Source organism: Bufo gargarizans, chromosome 4 (assembly GCF_014858855.1).
Source record: "Bufo gargarizans isolate SCDJY-AF-19 chromosome 4, ASM1485885v1, whole genome shotgun sequence".
NCBI classification, from domain to species: domain Eukaryota; kingdom Metazoa; phylum Chordata; class Amphibia; order Anura; family Bufonidae; genus Bufo; species Bufo gargarizans.
The window spans coordinates 132,274,334-132,287,320 of NC_058083.1; the positions used below are offsets into that span (position 1 = coordinate 132,274,334).

The following is a 12,987-nucleotide window of genomic DNA, read 5'->3' on the forward strand; positions in this document are numbered from 1 at the left end:
GCAGCAACAGGTGTCAGGGTAGACTCTGGCGCAACAACCGGAGCGGCAGTAGGAGCGGGCCCAGGAGCGACAACCGACCCATCGGCAACGGAAGCTAAATGAGCCGTGCGTTCAAGCAGGGTTTGCAACGCCACAGCGAACCGACCCAACAGGTGATCCTGCTGATCAAGTCTGGCAACCAGCGTAGGTAGCGAGGGTGGCCCTGTACCGTCAGAATTCATGGCTTGGTCCTAATGCCATGGAACCATGAACCAGACGTACAACAAGAGATAAGTGGAAAATAAGAAGGTTTTATTGAAGAGCAAGCCGTAAGCAAAGTCCGAACGGATGGCTAAACCGAAGCAGGGTCTTGCGGAGACAGAGGTCAGGAACCAGAAGGGTAGTCAGACGAAGCCAGGAATCAGGAACCAACGGGGTAGTCAGACGAAGCCGGAATCAGGAACCAACGGGGTAGTCAGACGAAGCCGGAATCAGGAACCAACGGGGTAGTCAGACGAGGCCAGGATCAGGAACCAGAAGCAGCAGCAGTCTTGGAAGCATGTGAACACAGGAGGACCAAGCAAGGAACTGAAGCCACAGACCTCCTATATATATGAGCTAGGCATCCAGCTCCTCCCAGTGGGAAGGAGGAGCCGCAGGGTGGGAGGCTACAAGAAAACCCAGAAACCAAGATGGCCGCCAGCACATGTCAAACGAAGGGAACAGCAAGGAGGTAAGACCATGACAGTCAATCACAGGTGAGGGATGAAGTATGTTGCCTCACCTGTGGTTGCCGCTGGCAACATTGTTTATATGGCAGCAAAGCAGTCTGAGCTGTGCTAGGCAGCTTGCTGCAATGTGCATGCGGTTGCACCTGGCAACCTCTCTTTATAGGTGTGCCTTTTATCGGTGTGCACGGGATGTTACGTGTTTTGTGTGCACTTTCCCCTTTAAGTGGTTGTCTTCCCTTCCCTGGTGTGAAAAGGGTTAATTCCTTCCTAGTGTGTGTGCACTGGGTGTGTCTGAGTGTGGGTGTGGCTACATGGGCTTTAAAGCCTCAGTTGAGATCTGATGTCTGAGGGGTACTCCAGCCTTGTAGTAAGCTGGAGGCGCCCTCCTGGTCTCTAATACCAACTGCCAGTGGGGGCCTCCCTTCTGGTCACAAATAATACCTTGTCTGATGTTATGTAGATGTCTATGTGGTTGCTTGTTTATTGCACCTTATGGTTTCCTGGTTTCCCGTGTGATGTGTGGTGTGTCCTTTCTGTTGTAGTGGACAACAGCACTTGTACATGGGTTCCAGGCTGTGTGTCTGTGGCAGGTAGGTGAGGTTTTAGTTTCCACGTACTTGCCATTGCCATAAGTTGTATTGGTTTCCCCTTATTTACAGCTTGGCCATTTTAGGCTCCTCTTTCTCCATGTCCAGGAGGAACAGGTAGTCTACCCAGCTCCTAGCTTAGGGACCTGCGGAGGGTTAGTAGGGACCCGAGGTTCCAGAGCATGAGTCCTCCTACCTTCAAGGTCGGCTCATGCCGTTAGGAGTTGGGGTCAGATTAGGGAAGCTTTAGGAGGTGACCTGCTCCCTAATTCTGTCTTCCTGGCCGAGTCGTGGCTACCATCGCCAGGCATCGCACGGCTGAGGGTTTTCCCCATCCTCAGCCGTGACACTCCCCCTTTGAGCATTTTTATTTGCGCGATCGAAGCTGTTAATGCTTCCGGCTAGCCGCAATAAACCTTATTCTTCCTGAAGAATGCGTTTTCTGAGAGGCATTCCACAACAATCTTCTCTTTGCAAGTCTGATCCTATGAGTCATTCAGCCAATAAAAGACAGTACAACATTTTATATATATATATATATATAACTGGGTGGATTATAATGGAAATGATACAGGAATTTATTTGTGATATATTCAAAATAATAATCATCTGCTTGTCACAACCAGACAGCTGAGAAGCTCTGACAGAGGCCTTTCAGAACCTCCTCCTTGACTTTCTTTGTTGTGGTATTCAGTTCCTCATCTCGTTAGCCTCTCTCAGCTGTCATGTGTTGGACTAATTGCTTCCCTTTAAATTCCTCCCCAGAATGCTTTTCTGGGCGGCTTATACTTCTTCCTGGAGTGTGTGTGCATGCTGATCTTGTTCTCCTCTCTGCTACAAAGTTAAGTGTCGAACATTTATCTGTTATTTTCTGTTTGCTGGATCCCAGGTGACCCTGACTCCCTCCGTATCTTGTGTAGGGAGCCGGTGGTCGTGTCCCCCTCACTATTGTTGGGTGCTCAGGGGTTATATAGTCAAGGTACGTGGATATGCAAACCTCCACCATTCGGATCTTTGCATAGGCTGAGCAGCCAGGGAAAGTGCCAGGTCTTCTGCAGGGGTCTCCCTTTTGTTCCTTAGCTTTTGGATCCAGCGAGTCATTTATGCATGTTGCTTTGCCTTGTTTCCTGTACACCGTCCGTGACACTGCTATTTAATTGGTACACAGCCTAAATAATGTAAACACAATACTTCTATCATAATCTACGAAGCCGTACATACAATATTGTGATGTCTTAGGCTCTGTTCACATTTGCATTGGCTTTTCTTTTTTTCTTTTCTTTCATAGATACAGAAAAAATAAAAATGAGGGATCGGTCACAGCCCCTGAGGACTCCAATAGCTGTAATGGAGTCCGTCGGTCTGTCATGCTGTCCACTATTATACTGTAAAGAAGAAAACTGTAATGCTGCACAAAGCAGTGAACAAAGATTTATATTGACCATGGGACAAGGATAAGGAGCTGCCAGGGACATCTAGTGACACTTGTCTCGGGGTAATGTAAATCATGTCAGAATCCAACCTCTCAGATCCATTTCAATTCCAATGAAAGATATGGAGGGACCATCTTCCAAGTTCCACAGAGAAAAGTATCTATGGAGCAGTGGGATCTGCTGGCTACAATCTATTGATTGGAATTGGTCCCTGGGTCACAACACGTTTCACCTTGGGTTCTTCAAGGGGATCCACGATTTTGTTGTGCATCCTGGAGGTCTAATCTGATATTTTTTTTTTTTATATATATTTTTTTTTTCTCTCTCTCACACAATATATTGATCCTTCATTCCTGGAGAAGGATTCATGCCAGTAGAAGAATCCACAGTGAAATGCGTTGAAGTACAGGAACCAATTTAGTTGGTAGTGGTGCTGTGATTGTTTGTGACTGTACATACACTGTTGTCTTTCAAAGAATTACTATGTAGCTTTTTTTCTATTATTGATCCATTTATTGCATGTTGCACTTTGCTCTGTATTTTCCTGGTGTCTGCTATGACTCATTATTGGTTCCCGATTTTATTGATACCAACTGTATACTCACTGTGTGAACGTGGACACAGGTGCAGCGACCGGGCCGCTGGGGCAACACGTGAGCTACAGTGGGCCAAGGGGGGTAGTAGTAGTTTTACTCACGGTTAGCAGCGCTCCCAGGGCCGGCATGCAGTGAAGGGAAGGACAGCACCAGTTCCTTTGGGGCACACTCTGCTGTCCAGATGGTGGTTGAGGTGCCCTTGGTGGAATGGGTTTTTAGGTGCCTTGGAGGCAGGGTCCCTGGTGTTCGTGACGCTAGCACCGTTAGGTGCAAAGGAAGGTGGTAGAAAGGATGAGGAGTCAATGATTGAAAGCAATGGAACCTTTACTTAATCACTTGCCTCAGAGTAGTCAGTACAGTTAGTTTATATAGCAGAAGTAATAATCCAGATATTATCTAAGCTGTAATCCTTGTAACAGGCCTGGCAATGGTAGCTTGAGGAGTTTCCTTCTTATTTCTGTCTAGACTTTGTCCACACTCTAGATACCAGGTACTGGATATAATAACTTCTTACTTGTAAATAGCAATCCACAGGGCGGTCTCCCTAACACCAGGCAAAAAAACAACTCTGCTCCATTTTTTGTACAGGATGCTTTCCTAAACTGTTCCACAATGTCCATAGAGGAATGTTGTAATACACAACCATGCGTATAGTTGCCCGGTTGTGTCCAGGTGCTTTTAGGCTTCTCCCGGTCACTGGTGCTGGTGGAGTCCATAAGCTATCTCCACTAGACTCTCTCTATATCCGTCACTCACTCTGGTCTCTGCTAGGTAGCAGTAATACTGTTCTCCCTGAACTGCGCAGGCCAAGTTCCAAAGCAGGGCTCACAGTTAGGGCTTATTCACGCAACCGTATTGTCACCGTGCCCGTGCTGCGAACCACAAATAATGGGCCGCAATGCACGGGCATCGATCGTGTGAACTCCGTGCTGCTGTATGAGTAAGGCTACTTTCACACTGGCGTTTCTGGGTCTGCTTGTGAGATCCGTTTCAGGGTTCTCACAAGCGGCCCAAAACTGATCAGTTTAGCCCCAATGCATTCTGAATGGATAAGGATCCGTTCAGAATGCATCAATTTGGCTGCGTTTGGTCTCCGTTGAGTTTTTGAGACGTCACTAAAACGCAGCTTGCACAGTTTTGGTGTCCGCCTGACGATGCGGAGCCAAACGGATCCGTCCTGACTTACAAACTAAGTCAATGGGGACGGATCCATTTTCACTGACACAATATGGTGCAATTGAAAAAGGATCTGTCCCCCATTGACTTTCAATGTAAGTCAAGACGGATCCGTTTTGACTTAGACTTTTTTTTGAATGAATAATGCAAACAGATCCGTGTTTGCATTATCGGTGCGGATCTGTCTGTGCAGATACAAGACGGATCCGTACTGAACGCTAGTGTGAAAGTAGCCTAACTTGAATGGGTCTGCAATCTGTAAAATATGGCAAAAGAGTCACAGATTGGAAGCCCACGGAAACTCTCAGAAGCCCTTCCATGGGCTTTCGGGTCCTTGCCTCTGCACCGCAAAAAACAGGACATGTCCTATCTTTTGCCATAATTTACAGATCGCGAGTCCAAATGACTGTTGCCTGTGCATTGTGGGCCGCTATTTGCAGTCCGCAGCAGGGGCACGGTGATCATACAGTCGTGTGAATGAGCCCCTATGCTGAGCCCTAAACCTCTGTGAAATCCACACAGCAGGCCAACTTACACTGCAGATCTTTTACATGGGGTGTGGATGAAAGTTCTCCAAATTTCATCCACTCTGCTTATACTGTACAACTCTAAGGATTAGCTGCAAGAAAATCTGCAACAGCAAATCCGCAGCGTATTGAATGCACCATAAGCATGTGTAACAGGTCCGAATAGTCGCAGAAAGCTTTGGAGGGGATGGTGATCCTGTATGAGATTGCTGGGGGGTTGGGGAACAAGCTCTCTAACTACTTTGGAGGGAGGGGATGGTTGGGGAGATTTATCAAAACTGGTGAAAGGGAAAACTGGCTTAGTTGCTCCGAGCAACCAATTAGATTCCACCTTTCATTTTTCAGAACTCCTTTGGAAAGTTAAACATAGAATCTGATTGGTTGCTAGGGACAACTAAGCCATTTTCCCTTTATACCAGTTTAATAACTCTCCCCCGTTGAGTGGCGGGTGTCCAGTAAATGGGGCACCAGTGTATGGCGAACAGCCCTTTCCCATTGTCAGTAAGTGTCTGGTTGGCGCCGGCGGGGGGGTCCCCCATAAATAGGTCCCTCCGATGCACTGACAGGCTTTATTATCCATATACTTGCCGGAAGGCAGTTTAAAAAAAAAACAAAAACATAGAAACCTCTTTAACCGCCTCCGGACCGCCTAACGCAGATCCGCGGTCCGGAGGCGGCAGCTGCAGGCAGACTGACACGAGATGACGCGCTTAGCTGGCCCGCGCATACGCAATGCGGGCCGGCATTTCTTCAAGGGGGGTCGTGTCATCAGCTTGTCAGCCAATGATCGTGGCTGGCAAGCTGATGATTTTAAAAAAATCCAATCAAAGGCCAGATAAGGCCTCATGCACACGACCGTTGTGTGCACCCGTGGCCGTTGTGCCGTTTTCCGTTTTTTTCTGCGGCTCCATTGACTTTCAATGGGGCCGTAGAAAACTCGGCTTGTGCACCGTTTTTACACCGCGCCCGTGACCGTGTTTCGAGGCCGTGAAAAAAATATAACCTGTCCTATTTTTTTCACTGCCAACGGTTCACGGGCCCATTCAAGTCAATGGGTCCGTGAAAATCACGGATGCACACAAGATTGTCATCCGTGTCCGTGATCCGTGTCCGTTTTTTCCTATCATTTCAATGGCAAACTTGACTTAGATTTTATTTTCATTTTTCATGTCCGTGGATCCTCCAAAAAACAAGGAAGACCCACGGACGAAAAAACGGTCACGGATCACGGACCTACGGACCCCGTTTTTGCGGACCGTGAAAAAATACTGTCGTGTGCATGAGGCCTATGTAAATATGATCTGTTATATGGCTGCCCTGCTCCTCTGCTGGTCCTTTTGGTCGGTTGGATCCAGCAGAGGAGCAGGCTTCACAGTGAGTAGCACCAACACTACACTTTAGCCCCAGATCACCCCCTGCACCCCAATTAACCCTTTGATCACCCCTTTGATCGCCCCTGTCAATCACTAGTGAAAGGAAAAAAGTGATCAGTGTAAACTGTCACTTTTTTTTTCACTGGTATTGACCGTTAGGTTTTAGGGATAGTTTAGGCCCCTTGGTTAGGTAGTTTAGGGATCGGTTAGCGCCCAGCCCACCGCACCGCAGTCCCTTATTCGCTGATTAGCGTATCGCTAATCAGCATTTGTACTTTTATAGTATCTGGAAGTGATCAAAACTGATCAGTCAGATCTATAATAGTATTAGTGTCACCTTAGTTCACCCTCCACCCAAAACGCAGTGTTTGCCCGATCAGGCCTGATCGGTCGCCCACACGTGCGTTCGCCCACACCCGCCCCGCCACAGTGACAAAAAATATATATTTTTTGATCACTGCACATTCACTTTACACGCGCTGCGGCGATAAAAAAAAATCAGTTTTGATATTTTTTTATCAACCGCAGCGGCCTCCGGTACTTCGCTAGCCTCCCATTTGTAAGACAGGCTTGCTTTTTTTCTTGGGTAGTCTCAGGGAATACCCCTAAATTTAGTTGCCCAAATGTCAAACAGGGGGTATTCTTCTGAAGAGGCCTACAGGCTTCTGACCCAGTCGGATGAGGAATGGGAACACTCATCTGATGAATCTAGCGGGTCAGAATATGAACCTGTAGAAAGCAGTGGCAGTCTGACACAAAGTTCGGCCGAGGAGGTTGAGGTCCCTGATACCACCAGGCGTACCCGGCCCCGTGTCGCTAGACCACAGGTTGCGCAGGATCCGCTTCAAGGGCAGCAGAGTGGGGCTGGTGCTGTCGGATTACGTGGTGAGGCATACACGAGCAGCGCAGCCCTCCCTGGACCTAGTACCAGCACTGCCGTACAACCTGGTGAAGTGGCGAGCACCAGAAGGGCAGTTGAAGCTGGTACGGTGGCACGTGCATTAGTTACCCCGTCGCAGCCACCGCAAAGACGGGCCCGTAGACCCCCTAGAATCCCTGAGGTGCTGGCAAACCCTGATTGGCAGTCCTAGACCATTTCAACCAGAAATTTGCTAATTTGTATACCCCAGAGCAAAACATCTGCGTAGACGAGTCCCTAATACATTTTACCGGGTGCCTTGGCTTCAAACAATACATCCCAAGCAAGCGCGCCCCGTATGGGGTCAAATTGTATAAGCTCTGTGAAAGGGCCACAGGCTATACCCAGAAATTTCGTGTCTATGAGGGAAAAGATCAGACCCTGGAGCCGGTCGGTTGCCCTGACTACCTGGGGAGCAGTGGGAAGACAGTCTGGGACTTGGTGTCACCCTTATTCGGCAAGGGGTACCATCTTTATGTGGACAATTTCTACACAAGTGTGGCCCTCTTCAGGCATTTGTTTCTAGAACAGATTGGCTGCTGTGGCACCGAGCGAACTAGTCGCGCGGGCTTCCCCCAACGGCTCGTTACCACCCGTCTTGCAAGGGGGGAGAGGGCTGCCTTGTGTAACGAAGAACTGCTCGCGGTGAAATGGAGAGACAAGCGTGACGTTTACATGCTCTCCTCCATTCACGCAGACACGACAATACAAATTGAGCGAGCAACCCATGTCATTGAAAAGCCCCTCTCAGTCCACGACTATAACCTTCACATGGGAGGGGTGGACTTCAATGACCAGATGTTGTCTCCGTATTTAGTTTCCCGCAGAACCAGACGCTGGTATAAGAAGGTGTCTATATTTGATTCAATTGGCTCTGTATAATAGTTTTGTTCTCTACAGTAAGGCTGGGAGAACACGATCCTTCCTCAAATTTCAGGAAGCTCATCGAGAACCTCCTGTACCCAGGAGGTTCCGTGGCCCCATCCACCAGTGTAGTTAGCCGTCTACACGAGCGACATTTCCCCAGTGTCGTTGCCGGTACCTCAACCCAACCGTCACCCCGAAAAAGATGTCGTGTCTGTAGCAGGAGTGGAATAAGGCGTGACACCGGCTATTTCTGTCCTGACTGCCCTGACCACCCTGCCCTATGCTTAGGGGAGTGTTTCCGGAAGTACCACACACAGGTACACCTAGCATAGGGATCACATCTCACCAGGACAGGCACACAGGGCTATTAGGGCCCATTCACACAGAGCTGCTGCAAACGTCTCCTTTCACCTGGGACAAAGTGCATAATGCACTTCGCCACATCTTTGGGCGATTTGCGCTTTGCACATTGTCCCATGGGGAAGGAGAGGTTTGTCCTATAAAGGTAAAAAAAAAAAATCACCAGTAAGCAAAAAGGTTAATTTTCAGTTCAAAAAGTTAAAGTTTATATGTTCTGTTCCAAAGTTAATAAAATTATTGCGTTGCGGCCTGTTTTTTTTTTTTTTTACCTTTCAGGTGGACCAACCGATCGACTAGCATTGATGTGCATTCTGACAGAAGCATTGCGCTGCTGTCAGATTACACGCAAGTCGGTGTATGCGGCGCTGCAAGACGAGATTTCTACTCTGCAGTAACAGATACGTTTGCCAAGGCATATGAGCTGAGGAGGAGGCGGCGTTCCTATGCTTTGGCAAACACTTTGTATATAAAAAAATAAAAATAAATCCCGGCAATGATTTATTCATCCACATCGATTGATGTGAATGGAGAAATCTGGTTTGCCAGGGCATACGAGCTAAGTGGGTATGGATGTTGGGCGGAGCTCCTATGTCCTGGCAGACGCCTTTCCCCTCCTTTTTTTTTTTTTTTTGGCAGAAATTTTTTATCCACATTGATCGATGCGAATGAAGAAATCTGTGCCGTTCATTTTTTTCTTTCAGCCCAGAGGCTGAACGGAAAAAAAAATCTCATTACCTGTATGCTCAATATAAGGAGAATAGCAGAAACTCCTAATGCTGGCCGTACATGTAATGATTGCGGAGACCCTCAAATGCCAGGGCAGTACAAACACCCCACAACTGACCCCATTTTGGAAAGAAGACACCCCAAGGTATTTGCTGAGGGGCATATTGAGTCCATGAAAGATTGAAATTTTTGTCCCAAGTTAGCAGAAAGTGAGACTTTGTGAGAAAAAAAATAAAAATCAATTTCCGCTAACTTATGCCAAAAAAAAAAATATTCTATGAACTCGCCAGGCCCCTCATTGAATACCTTGGGGTGTCTTCTTTCCAAAGTGGGGTCACATGTGGGGTATTTATACTGCCCTGGCTTTTTAGGGGCCCTAAAGCGTGAGAAGAAGTCTGGGATCCAAATGTCTAAAAATGCCCTCCTAAAAGGAATTTGGGCACCTTTGCGCATCTAGGCTGCAAAAAAGTGTCACACATGTGGTATCGCCGTACTCAGGAGAAGTTGGGGAATGTGTTTTGGGGTGTCATTTTACATATACCCATGCTGGGTGAGATAAATATCTTGGTCAAATGCCAACTTTGTATAAAAAAATGGGAAAAGTTGTCTTTTGCCAAGATATTTCTCTCACCCAGCATGGGTATATGTAAAATGACACCCCAAAACACATTCCCCAACTTCTCCTGAGTACGGCGATACCAGATGTGTGACACTTTTTTGCAGCCAAGGTGGGCAAAGGGGCACACATTCCAAAGAACAGCTTTCGGATTTCACCGGTCATTTTTTACAGATTTTGATTGCAAACTACTTCTCACGCATATGGGCCCCTAAAATGCCAGGGCAGTATAACTACCCCACAAGTGACCCCATTTTGGAAAGAAGACACCCCAAGGTATTTTGTGATGGGCATAGTAAATTCATGGAAGTTTTTATTTTTTGTCACAAGTTAGTGGAATATGAGACTTTGTAAGAAAAAAATAAATAAATAAATAAATCATCATTTTCCGCTGTGATAAAAAATAAAAAGTTCTATGAACTCACTATGCCCATCAGCGAATACCTTAGGGTGTCTACTTTCCGAAATGGGGTCATTTGTGGGGGTTTTCTACTGTCTGGGCATTGTAGAACCTCAGGAAACATGACAGGTGCTCAGAAAGTCAGAGCTGCTTCAAAAAGTGGAAATTCACATTTTTGTACCATAGTTTTTAAACGCTATAACTTTTACCCAAACCATTTTTTTTGCCCAAACATTATTTTTTTTTATCAAAGACATGTAGAACAATAAATTTAGCGAAAAATTTATATATGGATGTCGTTTTTTTTGCAAAATTTTACAGCTGAAAGTGAAAAATTTCATTTTTTTGCCAAAAAATGATTAAATTTCGATTAATAACAAAAAAAGTAAAAATGTCAGCAGCAATGAAATACCACGAAATGAAAGCTCTATTAGTGAGAAGAAAAGGAGGTAAAATTCATTTGGGTGGTAAGTTGCATGACCGAGCAATAAACGGTGAAAGTAGTGTAGTGCAGAAGTGTAAAAAGTGCCCTGGTCATTAAGGGGGTTTCAGCTAGCGGGGTTGAAGTGGTTAACCGAGCAAGTCCATCAGTGTTGTTGAGAACTTTGGGATGTGGCTAGTAAGTGATTTGTGGTATACGCTTTTCCTGTATGGCACGGCACAGAGCGCTTCAGATTTTTTAATTTTTTTTTATTGGCACTCCATCCCCCAAACATTGGTAACCCCTGTCTTTCTGTATGTTTACATGGGACTTGGGATGAGCAAACTTTGTGTTTCAAGTTTGGCGTACAAGGTTCTGGTTATCTCAGAAATCCGTTATTGCCACCATAAGTCTAGGTCTACACCCACGACAGATAGGGCACAACTACACTGCAACTTTTGTCGCACCAATGTCGTGCGACAATTTTTATAATGGTAGTCTATGGTGTCGCACTGCGACATGCTGCGACACGACAGTCACAGAAAAATCCATCTCGCAGTCGCAGCATGTCGCAGTGCGACAACATAGACTATCATTATAAAAATGTTGCGCGACGAATGTCGTCGTGTAGACCTAGCCTAGAAGTTTTGGACGCTGAAGCGCATGATGTTCCAACAGCCTTTGATGCAGGCTTCCCTATAGCACGTGTGCCTCAGGACTCATCAAATCCTGATTGAATGTACAAACACACCCTTGCCCCAAGAGCTTACTATTTATACGGTCACATCTATAGCCTAGGGCCATGGCTGCATTGCCGCACGTTTCTAGCATGCAGGCACACCCCCGGCTCAGGTTTCCCATCCCCCCCCCCCCCCCGCTGGAGACTGACGTCCACCTCCAGATCTCCTTGGCTGCTCCTTCCCTGTGACGCCGCCTGCAGGCTCCTCCTGCACCTTTGTTATCGTTACTGCCTGCTCCGGCGCCTTCTCAGTACAGGGCGGACCAGAGAGAGAGCAGCCACCGAGGTAAGTACTTACCTGTCTGCACTCTATGGGCTCGTAATGCAGGATGGGGCTCACCTACAGGACTGTGATCATGCAGCAGGTGGAAGATCTCAGCTCTTGTGTTCCTCAAAACCTGCCTGGAGCTCTGATCTAGGAGTGGACTGTGATGACCACTTGTGGACTGTCAGGACCAGTTGATGATGAGGAGGAGTATGTCCTCACCACACATGGCAGTCCCATGGATTCTAGGATGGGACAGGCGTAATTCCTATAGATTATCAATCCCAATGAGTTGCTGTGCTCCTGTATGATGAGTATTTGCACTGATAAAGCTCGCTCGTTGACATGTGCAGCAGGAAGCCACACTCGTGTTTACATGGGATTTTGCACACCCTGCGAACATGGTAACGTCATGCGCTTTGGCTGGGGCGCGTCTCTTTGCCGTGTCCTTAGTGCCATTGAGTGTGGTTTATGTTGGTTAGTTTTTAGTTAGTGGTGGTAAAAGTTGGCAGCAGTTTGTGACATGCTTTATACCGCGCTCTAAGCGTACGTTCACACGTGACCGGAATGCTGCGGATTTGCCATCCAAGTATCTTGGTGCGGCCGATCCTCGGCATAGTCCAGTACCAGAATTTAAGAAGTCTAATTCACACGCTGTGTAAACAAAAATACCTGCATAAATTGACCCGTGGTGTCAATTTTTAAATCTGACATGTGAATTAAGGATACGTCTACAGGGTAATTTTTGGGGTGCCCCCTTACCAATCAGAATCAGCTTTATTCGCCAAACACGACACAATCGATCATGCCTGGAATTGGGTTAGGCACAGGTACAGGCATAGTGGTTGACAAGAGGCGGGGGAGGGGGGGTGTAAGGTTCTGCGATGGGCACAGCAGGGGTGATGGGGTGTGGTGAGTTCAGCAGTCTGACGGCCGTCGGGAAGAAAGTGTTCAGCCTCCTCGATGTCCTTGCAGGGATGGCCTGATACCTGCGGCCGGACTTTAGGCGTCTGAAGAGATGATGGCCCGGATGAGAGTGGTCATTGGATATTTTCAGAGCCCTGGAGCGCAGTCTGTCGGAGAAGATAGAGTCAAGGGGTGGTAGTGGCAATGGGGTTGCAGCAGGACTTGAACTTTTGCCGCGACTCCAGAATCTCCCAAAAATAGTTTTTGCTATTCTAGGGTTTCTGCTGCAGCAAACATGCGAGTCACACTGCGAAATTTGGGGTGTGGGACATGTGTCACTTCCAAAATCGCTGTGTAGCCGTACCT

General features: G+C 47.2%; 1 protein-coding gene across 1 annotated transcript in view; it reads left to right on the forward strand.

Annotated features, from left to right (window-relative positions):
- Positions 1-11,671: 11,671 nt before the first annotated feature.
- The window catches only part of LOC122934564 (phospholipid scramblase 1-like), a 34,981-nt gene continuing 33,665 nt past the window's right edge, over positions 11,672-12,987 (forward strand). The window contains exon 1 of the mRNA XM_044290134.1: positions 11,672-11,736. The gene's annotated coding sequence lies outside the window, so the exon portion shown is untranslated. The remainder of the gene's footprint in view (positions 11,737-12,987) is intronic.